Genomic DNA, 17,360 nt, shown 5'->3' on the forward strand with positions numbered 1-17,360 from the left:
TTTTAGAAAATTGCGGTGACCATCATTAGAGCTATATCTTGATCATGCCTTTTGGACGCATCTCTAGAAATGGAATTCTGACTGCTTTACAGGTATTACCAAATTATCCTCCAGAAGGGTCATCTCTTTACTCCCAACACAGTGTCTGTTTCAAATTCACTCTCAATTGTGATTTTTAAAGCTCTTCTTTACTCTGATGTCATATAGTAAGTAATGGATTTTCCAGGATTAATTGAAGATGATTGAGAGAAAATCTCTTGAAAGAATTTCAAAAGCAAACTATTTTCAGCGATTACCTTAAGACCAAAATAAGCAAGATCATTTAATATTATATTTTTATCCCAAATTGAAAACTACTAATAGCCATCATTTACTGAGTGCTTACCATCTATTAGGAATAACTTTGCAACATTTCTGTGTGCTTTAATCAATCATCTCATATTTTATCCTCACAATTACCCTGCAAAATAAGTTTTTTATGTCCCTTTTAAAAATAATGGAGCCCAAACTCAGACAATTTATAAATAAATTGTCTAAAGTCACATAGCTGGTTGGTGGGAAGCCGACATTTGAATCCAGAACAGTATGAATAAAAAGATCATATTTCAGCTACTATAGAAAACAAGAAAGATAACTTGTGACTGTGAAAATATTGTACCTCAAAACAGCACATATTGTAGCTTATTTGTATACTTACAACAACTACATTTTATCTCAGTTTAGTGTCATTTTAGTATTACGACTGAAGGTGCCTGCTTGGATAAACTATGGATTTTTACCACCTGGACCTGTGGTAAGAAACAGTGGGTCTCACTTCTCAAACATGAGGTGCCAGGAAGGCTGGTGCCAGGTTGGCAAAGGAGGTTCTCACCCTTTCTCAGTGCATATGGCTCTCTAGTGTAGGAAGCTACCAGTAGCCCTCTCATTTTCTCTCCTCTGCTCACAAACTGGAATCCGTACGACAGTTTGACTTGCTTGTTAACCTCCTTTTTGTGGGTGAGTTTGAGGCAATATAAAGAAGGAAAAAGGCAGAAAACGGAGAGCAGGGCAATGTTGTCTTCCTTGGGAAACTTTCCTTGGCACCAAGACATTGTTCTGAAATTGGACCAGCAGGGAGCAACCTCTCTGATATAATGTCTCTCTGCTGACACAGTTCTGGCAGGGCTAAGATGGGAGATGAGAAGAAGATATATTCCAGACAACATTCAACCCCAAATGTAATGGGAGTTGATAAAGAGAAAGGATGAAGGTATTCTCTATTGTAGATATGAAGCTCCACAAAGTAACATAATTAGAGCCAGAAATTGTCCTGCTGTGGCATTCCAAATGCATCCTTGAGCCTCTGTCCTACTCATTATGAATCTTTATCCTTTCCTCTCTCTCTGCTCCCTCTCTCATCAGCAGGCTAAAGAGAGGATACATCTCTAGCTTAAGCTTGGGGCTTTTTGGCACAAAGCTTGATTGTCTCGGTTTTCTCTTGGCAGATTTAAATTGTTAGAGAAATGAAACTCGTTTGAAAACAGTAGGCCCTGGCAGGCACTCTCCCAGGCATTGCCCAGGACTCCAGGAACAGTTGTCGAATTGCTGCATGGCATTTGTCTAGGTTGTGTTTGATCTTATTCTCAGATCCCATATGGTAAGAAATAATTCAATTTTAAAGTTTCGTGTGTTTTATGATTGTGGGGATTGAGGTCAGAAGAGAAAGAGAGGTTGCTGAATATGGAGTTTGCAGATTTTTTTTTAATACTGAAACTAAGATTTAATGAAGATGGGAGATTAAGGAAAAATTTTATTTGCGTGAATAAGAGACAAATCAAAACAAGGTATTTTTTAATCTTCTCTGAGTATAAAGCTTTATTTGATTATGGTGCCCTTAATTTTAAGATATTTCTACCACTATGGAAGAATAATATTATCGACAACTAATATGCGTATATAGTGGGTTAGACATTAGAAACACATCACACACAGTACTCACCTTGAAAAATATTTTAGTATATGAATGGAGAAACAAAAGAAAATAGTACCATTTCAAGTAGTATTAGTTCTAACATTATCCAAGTTTTTGGTTTACTTTGCAAGAGAATATACTGCACTATATAAAGAAACCAGCAGTAGATAATAATATGCTTAGTGGTACTGATGAGACATTTTCCAGCATATTTCCAAGTTTTTCTATAGATTCCTAATAAGACAGAGTAATGGTAAATAATTTGGAGCAAAATCAGCCCCAAAAATACTTGGGATAAGTTTATAGATATGCATCATTTTTAAAACCAATTTCTTGTGACACCAATCCTGCTATTTGATAAGTAATTATAAATTTCATCTTCCTTCCTCTATCTTCATACAACCATGTGGGAAAAGAAACGAACACTTAACAGCTGGAGCTGTGAACACAGAATGGATTTCAGAGCAACTAAATGTGTCTGCTGCTCCAAAGAACATTTTAGGCATCATAATTAGCCAGTGTTTTAAACCACTAAATCTGACGTCTACTATCTCTGTTGACTTTGGCTTCTCCACCGCTATCAATTCTTCGACACACAGTCTCTTCCTGTCATTTCAGAATCTCAGCGGGTCAAACACAAGACCCATTTCATAGACTCAGTTTAATATAGACTGTTATGCACAATGATACACACAAAACTATAAATAAAAACTTTCTGTCTTTGGTGGTTCATGGATTTGAAATAGGTTATCATTTGACACTTCAACCCTGATTTTTGACCTGTATTTATTCCTTACATATCTGACCATCTACTTCAGTAAACCCAAGTGAGTCGAAGCTAAAACAGACTAGACTAAACAAGGAGTGGAGGATCAATCTGATTAAATCTACCAATTTGTACATCTGTGTCTGACTTTCATCACTTCTTATGATTGTATATAAAATACCTGCTGTGGAATGGGGGATTAAGCCCATTCCAATTCTTGATGCTTTTTAACTTTACAGATGTTAAAGGCATTCCTTCAAACCTGTTCATTTACAGAGCAAGGCTTTTCCAGATGGGAATTAGAAAGCAAGATTTGACAAAATCTGCTTCTCTATATTACAGTAATGCTCCTGTTTCTGCTAATCCATTCATTTTCAGGTTTGATTTACCTTTTTTGCCTTGATCTAAAAGCTCTGTAGCTTTATAGGATTATATATTGCTGTATTCAGGTTTTGAATGAATCATAGTGTATGCATTTTAATATGATTTCTCTGATTCCAAAGCCAGGATTAACCTGTTGTTTTGATTAAAAAGATTTTATGTTTAGATTTTAGAGGAAGAGTGTTAAATTTCTCTAGTTATTCACTGATTCCCTTATGTATAAATAGACAAAAGAAAGTATGTTGGCTGTATTGATGGAAGAAAGGGGAAAAAGCACAATTTTATAAAGGGTTTAAAATATTAATATAAACTGTTACATAAATAAGAGTGAAAGTGTCCTTAACACTGAGTTTTGTATTCCCTATTTCGACATCTTGTAAAGTTGAGACTACTGAAGTAGACCTAGTTTGAACTATGGTAAAGAGAAATATTGGTAGCTGGTTAGGTCATAGAAATTGGTTATAAAAAATTGGTTACTTTGGTACTTTAAACTTAAAAAAAAGTACTGACTTTTTTTGTTTGTTTCTAAAAAAAATTGTTATGGAAAGTAGGAGGACGCAGTAGGGGTTCCTGATGTTATTTTAAGGGATAATAGTATAGGAACAGCAACATCTTAGAGATGCTTAGAATGTGACAGACAGTGCTCTAAATCCTTTACATATGTCAACTCAGTTAATCCTCATAGCAGTCTTATGAGGTTGATACCATTATTTTCATTATATAGATGAAGAAACTAAGATGCAGAGAGGTGAAGAAAATTGTTGAAGCTTAGATGACTGGTAAATGGCAGAACCATGGTCCAAACCTGGGAAGTCTGGTTACATTCCATGCTCTTACACACTGTACTAAGTGTGTTTACATGGTCATACGTCTAGTTTCTGGCCTACCCAGAAATTATGTAAAACAAATGAAACTCAATCTAATGAGAATGAGGTAAAGACCAAAAGAGAAATTGAGTAAGCAACTGGTATATTTTTCTCTCCTGTACAAACTTCCTTTTTTAATGTAGAAATTCCAGATATGGGTTCTACATTCCTAGATTTTAAGCACAGTCCCTGTGCCATGTTGCTAAGGTTTTAGCCTGTGCCCCATCTCTTTGGACTTATTACCATGTAGTTTCCCTTTGATCTCTCCCTACACTTGAGGAACAGATATATAGGGTGAAGAAGAATTTAGTTGTGAAAACTATACCCAAACAACCCTGATTTTCCTGCATCTGGGACTGGGGAAGTTTTGAAGTTTATATATACGTTTCTAAATAAAGGTAGAGACAGTACACACCCAAATTGAATTTTGGCAAGTAGAAAACAGGGACGTTTACAAACATGTCTAAATGCAAACCAGCAAGTAACCATTCTTTATTTTAAAAAAATGAACTTCATTTCATCTCTGCAATTTCTGATACTTACAGGAAAGACCCCGTTCCTTTGTTTATGTCTGGTAGCTTCACTCGAATCACTAAGATGCTTTTACCCAGTTTCTTCTTATAAAGAAATCAGACATTACTCTCTATCCTTAATGAAAGAGGATTTACAATTTTTTTTTTTTTTTTTTTTTTTTTGCGGTACACGGGCTCCTCACTGTTGTGGCCTCCCCCGTTGCGGAGCACAGGCTCCGGACATGCAGGCTAAGCTGCCATGGCTCACGGGCCCAGCCAGTCCGCGGCACGTGGGATCTTCCCGGACTGGGGTACGAACCTGTGTCCCCTGCATCGGCAGGCGGACTCTCAAACACTGCGCCACCAGGGAAGCCCGAGGATTTACAATTTAAATATAAACATTTCAATGTACCTGAAAGATAAAAATGAATCTGAAGGGAAAATTACAGTTCATAGTTTTCTAGGGATGGACAGTTTGTGTACTCTTGTTTGTGTTTTCAACTAGATTCTGAACTCCTCAAAGAAAAAGCCTCTTATTGACTGTTTTTGTAAAATTCATCCCTCACTCTTCTCTCCCCACCCCCTTAACCCCATTCTGTATTGATTTCAGTGATGTGCATATAGTAGGTACTTAATAAATATTTGCTGTGTGAATAAATTTACTTTCCATCACTGAAGCTATTTTGAGGATTATTTCTCAAACAATAAAGGGGCTTATAAAAACTATAGTAGACAAGGTCTGAAACACAGTTTGAATGTAAATCAAGCATCTGTCTCCAGGTCTTTGATTTTGACTTCCTCCAAATATTGCTTGACTGTAAAGCATACAGGCATGTCAGTGAATCTGCTATTGAAGGGCTCAAGAGGTATAATGAGAAAGAAGAAGTGAGGTTGGAACTGCTTTCTGGCTGCACGTTTTGCCTTTCAAGTAGTAACTGAGTTGCAGCATAAGGTGTGAAACTAGGACAAATGTTCCAAGTTCTAGAAAATGAATTATTTTATTTAACTCCATCCTGCTTAGAAAATTTGTTTCAGGATTACAGGCTTTCAGGAGAGATTGGTGACTAAGGAATGTTCAGTTTGAAATGGATAATCTTTGACGATGAAAGCTAAAATAAATGCTAACACAAAGAAGTAGCTTTGATAATGATGCTTACTACAGTATTTCAGTGTTTAATTTCAGACATGTAAGGAAGGACCCTTAAACTCTCAGGAGTTAGTTTATTGCCTAAAATCATAATATCCCCAATGTTAAACACTGGGAATCTGTCACTCCAATTTTCCAGGTTTCCTGGGTAAATTCAAGATTTTCAGGATTGAGAAAGAGGCAAGCCAGTCAGATAGTGTAGAGGGGGATGCAAGAGAAAAAGAACATATTTGAAATGTTAGATATTCTATAAATAGTGTTTATAATCTTCAGTTGTAAAAGATCTTTCTTGTTTAAACAAAAAAGATAACTAAGAAAAACTAGATAGTCGAGGATAAAGTATTATGCTTCTCATAATATTTTTTATCCTCATCATTGATAAAGTAATGCAGAACAGATTGATTATTACAACCCTGAACTCTTGTTATTGATTTAATATGAAATACATAATTTTTTCTTCTGCTCTGAGAGTTCTATTCCTCTGAGAGAGGAATGTCTTTAAATTATTGCATTAGATGAAAGCTCTAGTTGCTTGTACTCAATCTTGAGCTGAGCTAATATTTCTAGACAGATTATTAAAAGCCACTTTTAAGAGACCCCTTTTTCTTTTCTACTATTTGAGATTTCTTTCCTTAATCAAAATTCCTCCTTCTGGAATTAATTCTTTTTTGTAATTTTATGTGGAAGTAGAAATAGCTCTATATTGAATTTTTATTATATGGCTGGCAATGTTTTGAGTACCATACATTAACTCACTTAACCGTCACAATAATGCCTTGAGGAATGTTGCTAACTATCCCCATTTTACAGATAAGGAAACCAAGGCAAAGGGATATTAAGCAACTTTCCCAGGGCCACACAGTTTCTCAGTATGAAGCCAGGCTTCAGCTTCTGGTGGCCATCCTTTTAACCAATAAGCTATATTCATACATGGTCCTTGAGAGAAACGACCATGTATTGTTCATCTTTGCATGCCCACACCTTGGTAATCAGTGCCCAATACATAGCAGGCACTTACAAAATATGTGTAAAACTGAATAGTTTTGGGCTCTAGAATGTCCTTCCTTTCATTTCATTTCATTTCATTTCACTTCACTTCACTAAGTTCTTATTTCTGCAGCCAAACCCACATCTTGTCCCTTTTTATCTGGGTAAGAGCTCCTCATTAATTTCCCCCATTCAGTCTTCAACTGATACCAGTTTAAAGTACAGTTTTAAACTTTTCACTTCATTCCCTTGCTCAGAAATCACCATGGATTCTCATTACTTTTGAACTCTTTTTGTTTTGTTTTGTTTTTGTGGTATGCGAGCCTCTCACCGTTGCGGCCCCTCCCGTCGCGGAGCACAGGCTCCGGACGCGCAGGCTCAGCAGCCATGGCTCACAGGCCCAGCCGCTCCACGGCATGTGTGATCTTCCTGGACCGGGGCACGAACCTGTGTCCCCTGCATCGGCAGGCGGACTCTCAACCACTGCGCCACCAGGGAAGCCCTCTTTTGAACTCTTGCATCTGGCATTCCAGGCTCTCTATTCTTTGTCCTAGCCTCCCTTCATTCTTACCTTCCACAGCCCTGTCCATGCATTCAGTATGCCAAATTGTACTACTCAATGTTGTCATAGAATGCCCTGAGATTTCACATTGATCCCCATCCATTGACTATTGAATGTTTTTCCTTTGCTGTTGCGTTCTTGTGAGATTTTCACCCTCATCTAATTCTCCATCTATGATTATGGCTATTGATTCTTCAAGGCTCAAATCACTTGTTAACACTTTAGTGACATGTTATACTCAGTGATTTCCCTTGACTTTATTTCTTCCCACTTTTTTTTTTTTTTTTTTTTTTTTGCGGTACGCGGGCCTCTCGCTGTTGTAGCCTCTCCCGCTGTGGAACACAGGCTCTGGACGCACAGACTCAGCAGCCATGACTCACGGGGCCAGCCTCTCCGTGGCATGTGGGACCTTCCTGGACCAGGGCACGAACCCGTGTCCCCTGCATCGGCAGGCGGACTCTCAACCACTGCACCACCAGGGAAGCCCTTCTCCCCACTTTTGATCTCTAATAGTACTTTACTACATTCTGCTTTACATTGAATGCTTTTATCTTTTCATTTTTAAAAAAGATTTCTTTCTTTCTTGCTAGCTTATAAACCTCTTGAGATGAAGAATTATATCTTCCTCATCTTTATTAAGAACTGACAATGAAACAAACAAGAAAATCCATGGGTATAACTGTTAGACTACCACCAAATATTTATCATTTTTCTTTCTTGAGGTCTATTTTGAGAAATTTGCTATCACAGATCATTAAACCTTATAGCAGGAAGAGACACTTGCAATGATTTCATTACTTGCCCTATTTTATCAGTAAGAAAACTGAGGCATGGAGAAGTTAAGACACTTCCTGAATGCCAAAACCTAATCCTTGTAATCGCTTATGCTCAGTCCTGAGCCCTGTCCTCTATATAATGTTGCTTCACTAGATTTTTGAAAGATGAAAAGTTTTATAACAACAGGATAAAGGACTTTGGAAGTTTCCAAATGGCATCAGGTTAACTTTTCACAGACCCTTCAGTGATTTGTCCAACAGAAAAAGACTGAAAAGGGTGGTAAGCATATGTTGTAACTATGGTTTGAACTTTTAATCAAACTCTGACTAACGGTTGTCATAGAGATTGGTTATAAAAATTCACTTCCTTACATTGAATCTTGGTTTATACTTTAACTTTTTTGATATCCGTTATATCAGTTGACACCCTCTCCCTCCAAAAAACAAAAACAAAACAAAACAAAAACTGTCAAATATCTTGGATAAGTATTGTTTCCCATCTGATGGGTAAAGAATTTCAAAGGAAGCAACTCTGTCAATATTAGCATTGTGACCTTAGCCAAGACATTAGCCGGGAAGGATCCTGCTCTCAGATTGTGGATACTAGGGCATGCTTCTTCCTCAACAGAGGGTAACTCTAACCTCTGGATGTGACTCTGTGATATCTCAGGTATAATTTTATTAGCAATGGAGACTACAAGGGATAGGTGTTAATAAGTCTGAATCAGTGCTGCTGAACCAGCCACCACTGCCAAGCCGTGGTGGTATGGTTCAGCTTGGTTTTCCCATGCACTTTCAGGTGATGAAGATGTCATGCTTTAACATGTCCAGTTAGGCTACTAGTGGCAATCTACCTTCTTAACTGAGGCATTGATGCCCAGAGGAGCAAGGACTCCCAGACACTGAGAGAATAGAACTATTTGGGGAAGTTGTGATAATGACGTGGAATGACATTAAGAACTGTTTCCCCTGAAAGATGCAGGCAGATGATTTTTCTAAGGTGGTGTGCAAAATATGTGCCCGTGATTGTGTGTGGAAAGAAAGAATGGCTACAGAGGGAGCAGTACTATGAAATTGGATTTTATACTTGCTGTATACTTCAAAACATGTTTCAGCACAAAGAGCACTTAAGTTACAGTCCAAACTTCTCACACTGATGTTTGAGGTACCCCTACAATTTTGCCCACCTACCTTGCCACTTTGTCACTTGTTCCTTTCACATCCCACCTGCTCCAGTCACACAGGCTGCTCACGGTGCTTACAACATGCTGATTCAGCAAAATTCAAATAAACAAACATTTGTTCAATGTCTACCATATGCTTGGAATTACACTAGAAGCTAAAGAAGAAAGGAGGAGGAAAAGTCATAGCTTCTGTCCTTAAGTATTGGAAGTCTAGTGGGAAAGACAAGCAAATACATGAATGAATCTGATATGAAATAGAATTAGCAGTAGGGAAGGCAAAGTGTGGAAAGGTAAATTGGAGTTCTATGAGGACATTAAAGGGTTGTTTTAACTGTGTGCAGGTGCATGTGTGTGTATGTGTCGGTTTAAAACAATGAGAGTCCCTAAAAGCTTTTGAACAGGGAGTAAATGATTAGAACATGGATGGGCATTATGAAGGATAAAATGGAGAGACAGATATTAAAATTAGGGAAGCCACACTTTAAGTAAGTTGTAATAGCAGTTCATGTGGGTTATGATAAGAGCCTAAACGGTAATCACTGGAAGTAGAAGTGAGAAGGAAGGGGTGGTGGATTCCAATAACGTTGCAAGAAGAATGCCACTATATTACATGGGTAAGCATGGAAGACATGGTTTACATCCTGTTTCGGCCATCATTAGCTTTGTCACCTTAAACGAATCAATAAATGACATAGGCATCATTATCCTTATCAATAAAGTAAACTTATCTTGACATCCATATCAGAAGTGTGTTTTTAGTTCAATGAAATAATCCTTGAAAATGCCTGGCACAGAATAAGCACTCATTGTTATCAATCAGTTATCAATGTTAACTGATATTATGATTGTGGATGAATTTTAAGAAAGATGGCTGAAGAATTTGGCAAAAAGATTCTCCCCCAACATTTTTTTTTTTACTTTAAAGTATTTCTTTCCACTTTCCTCTTTGCCATGATGGAACCTGCTCAGCTCTGTTGCATTTCCACCATGACTTCCTAGAATAGTCCTATGCATAGTGATCTTTTCTGTGTCTGAGTTCCTAAAATATTGATTACCTGTACTTGTCATTAGTTACTTACCATATACCCCATTTTGCTGTTAAATATTTTGCTCCCTTTCTTATTTCAGTTAATTTATAAATTCCTTAAGGGTTGGTGTTATTTCTTTTTTTCTTTTCTTTTTAATATTTATTTACTTATTTGGCTGCACCAGGTCTTTAGGTGCGGCATGTGAGATCTAGTTCCCTGACCAGGGATTGAACCTGGGCCCCCTACATTGCAAGTGCAGAGTCTTAACCACTGGACCACGAGGGAAGTCCGGTGCTATTTCTTATATTTGTATCCTTCATTACACCTGCATCAGCTTACACATTTGATCATTATAAAAATTGGTTTATTGATTAATATTGACTAATATGTCAATTCCTACCAGAATTCAAATAAATTGTAATGCAGATTAACCAGAGAAAGCAGTTTCACCTCAGGCTCATTTCTTAATTCTAGAATCCACTTTTAGATCCTCTGCTCCAGGTCTTTAAAAGGACAGTAAAATAAATTAAAAATATTTCTGCACAGAGTGGTGATAAAGACTGGGCACCAGTGGGAAAGCAGAAGAGCTCCAACCTGGGGCTTAGCAGGCATGAGGGCTCCAGCTAGCTGAGGGACAAAGCAGAAAGCAGTTGAGTCTAAGGACCATTCTATAATAACTCACAATTAATGTGTAAATTTGATTCTACTTTGTAAGACAAAGATACCCTTTTCAATAGTAGTTAATTTTCATTCCATAACTTACTGTATTCTAAGAGGCTTAAAATTAATTTGTCTGTAATGGGAGGCAGTCTCACTTTAAGCAGTCTCTAATTTCTTTGGAAAATGGCAGATGCTAAGATGCTTCTATATGTAGCAGAAGTAGAAAAAAATTAAAGATTGGCTGAACTAATTTCCTCTCAATCTATCGAGTTGGTTTATTTGGCCTTGTACTAGTAGAACTACATATGTAATTTTACAAACCAACATATGGAATATGTTGAGAGTATGAATGTATATGTGGGCTACAAGAGCATCAGAGGAGTTTTGCTTTGAAATATGCACTTTAATATAAATTGATACCATATAAGTAGAATGTCTTGAAATTATATTGCAGATGTCTGCTTTTAATAACTTGATGAAATTTTCACAGAAGATCTAAGCAGCATGCTTAACAAGTTATCAATGAGTTTTATTGTTGTTCAATGTCGTATCTTTCTTCTATTTCATTTAGTATCTGTATTTTAAAACTCACCTGTAACTGTATAAGGAAAGATATCACATAAAAGGAATTCCATGTAGAATTGAACTGGCATGGCTCCTGAGATCATATTGAAATATCTTTCCATCTATCTCTCCACTCTTTGTCAGGCTCCCCAAATGTACTGATTTCGTATTCTGTGGGAAGTGCTGTTAGTACTCTGATGTGACAAGATAGTTATTCAAAGAGAATATGACTGACTTATTCCTATTCAGTTTGGGTTGCAAATGTTAAAAATCCACAAAACAATCAAAATGGTGGTAGGCCAAAAAAGAAAGGAAAAGCAGTTGATGACCAATGTTAATCTGACTAATTTTAAGTATATTTTTTATAAAAACACTCAAGTGCTTTGTAACATCATAACAGTCTCATTTCAGTTGTGTCATTGCATCATCTGAGATTATATAAATATATATATAATGTATATATCATTATATGTTTAGTATATTTATTTGTATTGCATGTGTGTATATAAATATACACACATATTTCATATGCCATATATTTCATATGCCATATCTATGGCATCGACATAATAAGTGTTATGTGTAACTTCCAAGTAACAGGATTTAAAGAAGAAATTGCTTGCCTGCCACGTCTTCTCTTTCTCCCTTCTTACAAGCTAGAATTTGGACTAGATCCAACCTTATCCAGTGCAGAGAAGAATATTCTAGGAAATGGAAGAGTAATGAGCTCTGTAGAGAAGGAACTTCCCCACTAGCCTGGAAATGCACACCCAGACCTTTAACTAAGAAAGAAATAAAATTCTGTTTTGTTTAAGCCATTGAAATGTAGGACCTTTTGTTATAGGTACTTAAAATATACCCAAAGTAATATGTTTGCCATCTTGACTTTTTTATTTGTGCACATTCTTCTCTTTTCAGTCCTGTTTTCTCAAAGCTTTTTTCATATGCACCAACATATTTTTTAAAAACATGCAAAACCATCCCTAATTGGTAAGGAAACAAGAGAGGTAAATTTACAGGTTAGTTTTTTTACTGTCATTGGAAATGACATATATCATTGGAAAAACATTGCAAAGTCACTATTTTCAAAGTTTATTTTCAGATGCAAATCTCATCATTTCTTCTTGACCTTTATTAATCAATGATGATGCAAAAGATAATAATAGTGGTGGGCTTGTTGAGGTAGGACTTAATTTAATGGGAAAGGAAAAGGAGAAGATGGCCACTGAAATATAGCTAGAACTGTTCTGTCTCTACTAATGAACTCAGGAAGGCTTTTTTAGCAGACAGATTTTGGTCTGAGAAAAACCATTTGGATGATATTTTAGAATTAAGTCAATAATGCCTCCTCTATCATTTTGGGGGAGAATATAATTGATAATGTTTTGATTAGGATAATGAATGATACCTCTTTCATATTCCTCGATAGGCTTACCACTTGCTGGGAGTAAGTTGGAAGATTTGCATAAAAACAAAGTAGCCTTCTAGGAGTAAGAGTATGATAACGCAGACCTTTTCACTTTAAGGACCAAAATGATTAGGATGTCTCTAATGAACCTAGATGGCCCAGTCTGAGAGGAAAATCTTCAGATCTTCCCTGAGCTCTTTTACCTCTACATTATGCTTTTGTTTTTAAGATATGTTCATTTTATTGATTTAAAAAAATTCTTGTTGACATATTTGGCCATAATCTTCTTCTGCTTCATGACATATTTTTCTTTCTTTCTGTTTTAAATTGAAGTATAGTTGATTTACAATATTGTATTAGTTTCAGGTATACAGCAAGGTGATTCAGGGGTGTGTGTGTGTGTGTGTGTGTGTGTGTGTGTGTGTGTATCACATCTTCTTTATCCATTCATCTTTTGATGGACACTTACGTTGCTTCCATGTCTTGGCTATTGTAAATAGTGCTGCTTTGAACATTTGGGGTTCATATGTCTTTTCGAATTAGAGTTTTGTCATTTCCAGATATATATATCATGATATATTTTTCGTAGTAAGAGTTCTTCATCTGTCATTTATTTTTCCTGTTCTTGTGTCTCTTTTGTCTTTTAGTTGTTAAAATATTTGGGCTGAGATATTTATATACTTCAATGCAATTAAAATTGAGGATATCCTCTATTTAGCAGAATTTCCTCTGATCTTATTAAGAGCCTCAATACCTGTAGATAGTATTTTCCCATCTAAAAATATAATAGTCTACAGAGGAGTCAGTTGAGTGTCAACAAATTTTAATTTTATTAATTATAAAATGCAATTTTAGAGAAATTTTCAGGCAATTTTATTAAAAGATTAAAAACAATACAATATTGAAAAAATACATTCTTCAGAGAAGTGCCAGTGACACAGTGTTAGAGCCAGATACAGCTAAGAAACTAGCTAAAGAATGTGAATATGAACCACGAATAATTATCTTTTTTTTTTTTTTTAACCACCTTCTTCCATTTCCCCCACCCCCAGTCCCTACCTCTGGCAACCACCAATCTGTTCTCTGGTTCTATGAATTCAGTTTTTTAGATTTCACATATAAGTGAGATCATACAGTTTTTGTATGTATTTCTCTGACTTATTCTACTTACCATAATACCCTCAAGGCCCATCCATGTTGTAGCAAAGGGAGTGATTACCCGTTTACTTTTGAATTTTCAGATAATATATAAAGAGACATTTTTATTTTGCTTCAGTGTACAGATACGTTATTTTTATATTTTTAGTACAAATTTTATTTTTGAAAAGAGCTGTTAATAGAAATGTTTCATTGGGACAGCCAACATAATAAAACCAAATTGTAAGTTACTATACATATTTTGAAGAAATTAAATAATTTTAACTACTTTTAGTGCCCTATTTCATCCTCAAAAATATTCTGGTTTGGCGTTCTTATATGATCTTCCCTAGAAAGTATGTTTGTGAGAGACTTGGAGTCAGCATAGCACCTGAGCCTAGAGAGTGACAGAGGAGGGCTGGTTTCAGGCAAATTTTAAGACTGACTTAGGAGCCCCTTCTGATCCCCTCACCCTAATATAATGAGTGTATTATACCAACCTGGGTGCAAATTAAAAGTACTCTCTCAATAAAAAGGTGTAATGTTGAAAGCCCAGGCCTCCTGTGGCGAGGAACAGACATAGTTGAATAGAAGCCTAGGAAAAAAGAGCATACTTTTCTTCCTCCCCGCACTGGCTCCCGGCCCCAGCAGGCTGCACTAAGACACTGTCACCAGGTTGGCATCTCTCTATCAAGCTGCTGGGACTGACCCCTGTCCTTTCTGGATCACATCTGACACATGTCCAGATACGTCAACACTACCATGGGTGGAGTTTATCTTCAAAGAGAGACCCCTCCCCCATCATGCATGAAATGAAATGGTGCTTAATAACTCGGATAAAACATTTGACATAGATCTTAAAGATTAGTCCAAGAAATCTTGGAAAATAAGGCCATTATTATCATACTGCTTTTTAAAAATTTTGTTTATATTCCATATATTTCCCAAAGTGAAACATTACCACTGCTACTGTCACGTGGTCATTAGTTCACTTTGGGTTTTCTGAGATCTAGATTCAGTAGAGTTTGATGTGCCTAAAATTTTCCAAGTCATTTGAAAGATTGTTCATATCTTCCAGAAAAGCCAGCACAGAGCAAGTGAATGGGGCCTTCTTCCTAATATGTGAGTCTAAGTAGGATGCCGGCCCATGTTTGTTTCGTGTGAGTGATGTCCTGCTTCCCAAAGACTTTATTTCACTTCTTGCTCTCATTTGCTAGGAAGCAGTGAAATGGGGAAGCTTTTCATATAAATGCAGAAGCGAGGAGATGTGATATTATTATTTATTTGTTCATTATAAGGACACTTAGCAGGGTAGAATGTTTAAAGAAGAAAAAAAATGCCATCTTTATTAAGAGGATCTCAAACTAGGCCTTTTTCCTTATTTTGTAGGTACTATTAAAAAAATCTGAAATGTCATAACCCTGTAATTCTTGAGAAGCTGGTTTCCATTATTTTTTCACTAGTAATTTACACATATCTCTTCTTTATACCCACTTTGAAATCAATTAGCAGATACTACTTAATGTCTCCTTCTTCTGTTAACTCATTTGTAACAGATTTTTCTATGTAGAATATGGTTTCATGCTTTCTGTATGCAGCTCTGGCAAGCCCCTTTCCAACTAGTTATGCGACATTTCACTCTTCTTAATAGAGAGAGTGTGATGGGAGAATATTCACAGCCAAAGTTTAAGCAATTAAGGGAACATTGATTTCCATACGTAACCACTGAAAAACTGGATGTTTACAGCAAGTGTCAGAATTTTGTCTGAGCACAGTAGAGATGGCTTAACTTTGGGCCTATCTTCATTTCCTTATTTACCTTTAAAAGAGAAAGAGAAGTGTGTTTGCTAGGGCTGCCACACCAAAGTAGCACTGACTGGGTAGCTTAAACAAGGGAAATTTATTTTCTCACAATTCTGGAACTAGAAGTCTGAAATTAAGGTGTCTTCGGGGTTGGTTTCTTCTAAGGTCTCTCTTCATGGCTTGCAGATAGCCATCTTCTCCCTGTATATTCACACGGCCTTCCTTCTATGTGTGTCTGTGTTCTAATCTCATTTTCTTATAAGGATTAGGGCTCAGTCATATTGATTAGGGCCAATTTTAATGACCTCATTCTAATTTAATTACCTCTTTAAAGAGCCTATGTCTAAATAGAGTCTTACCCTGAGGTACTATCGGTTAGAACTTCAACATATGAATTTCATGCGGCCGGGGGGTTGCATAATTCAGCCCATAATAGGAACCATGCCTATTACTTTTATATTTCAATAACAGTACTTTAAAAAATGACATTGTTTCTCCTTCTTGCACTTTAAAGGTAATGGAACATGTCTACGATCGTAGGACATCTACATAGGTAAGTATAAATCTTGTTGGCATTTTAATTTTCTCACTGGAAATCTTGTTTCCATGTGCAAGTACTAAAGGTTCTGGGAGATTTTTTTCATTATTGCTCTCCTTATGAAAGCAGCTGTTCAATGAACACAGCATATTTTGTTACCTCATCAAGAAGCAGAGGAAGATTATGTTGTGATCAGTTTTTGTATGGCTATAGTCAATGCTTTTCTGATTGTCTGAGCCCCAGTGATTGATTTAATAGGTCTACTCCAGGGCAGTTACTCATCCCTGGTATTTGTCCAACTCAAAGCTCCACATTATTTATGTAAACGATGCTTTATATGCCTTCCATGAAGATAAATCCAAGTTGACAGAACTGTTTAAGAGATGAGTGTGCCTCCCAATTGGGATTACAGTCACAGAATTTATCTTTAACTTTTATGTTACTTCACTGGCAAATTGGGAGCTTTGGAGGATAAGAGGATAAGATATGACTGGGAGAATCTATTTTCTGCTCTGAAGGTAGTATTTTGACATTTCAGGAGACTGTGCATCTAGGAAGACTTTGGAACACAAATAAAGAAAAACAGGCTTAGGAACAGATGACTTATCTTTGAAAAATGAAAACACCTCTAAACCATGGGAGAAATCTTAAACCAGAGTCATTTAGATATACTCGGCACTTGGAAAATGTTCTGTGTTTAATGAGTTATACATTTTTAGCTTTGGCTAGGGATTTTTTCTTTTACATGGTAGAACATGAGCCTCATGTGTTCTTTACATATGTGTTTGTTGGAAGATCAAAGGGGTACATGTGATTTCTGGTTTGAAAATGATAGAGTGAGGTCTATGAATTCTTTTATAAGAATTCCTCCAGGGCTTCCCTGGTGGCGCAGTGGTTGAGAGTCCGCCTGCCGATGCAGGGGACACGGGTTCATGCTCCGGTCCGGGAAGATCCCACATGCCGCGGAGCGGCTGGGCCCGTGAGCCATGGCTGCTGAGCCTGCGCGTCCAGAGCCTGTGCTCCACAACGGGAGGGACCACAACAGTAAGAGGCCGGCATATCGCAAAAAAAAAAAAAAAAAAAAAAAAAG

At 36.8% G+C, this 17,360-nt stretch overlaps 1 non-coding gene across 1 annotated transcript; it reads right to left on the reverse strand.

Annotated features, from left to right (window-relative positions):
• Positions 1-10,372: 10,372 nt before the first annotated feature.
• On the reverse strand, positions 10,373-10,445 carry TRNAA-UGC (transfer RNA alanine (anticodon UGC)). Its single transcript has one exon. It is a non-coding gene; the product is annotated as a tRNA-Ala (tRNA).
• Positions 10,446-17,360: the final 6,915 nt, after the last annotated feature.

Source organism: Mesoplodon densirostris, chromosome 1 (assembly GCF_025265405.1).
Source record: "Mesoplodon densirostris isolate mMesDen1 chromosome 1, mMesDen1 primary haplotype, whole genome shotgun sequence".
Classification (NCBI taxonomy): Eukaryota; Metazoa; Chordata; class Mammalia; order Artiodactyla; family Ziphiidae; genus Mesoplodon; species Mesoplodon densirostris.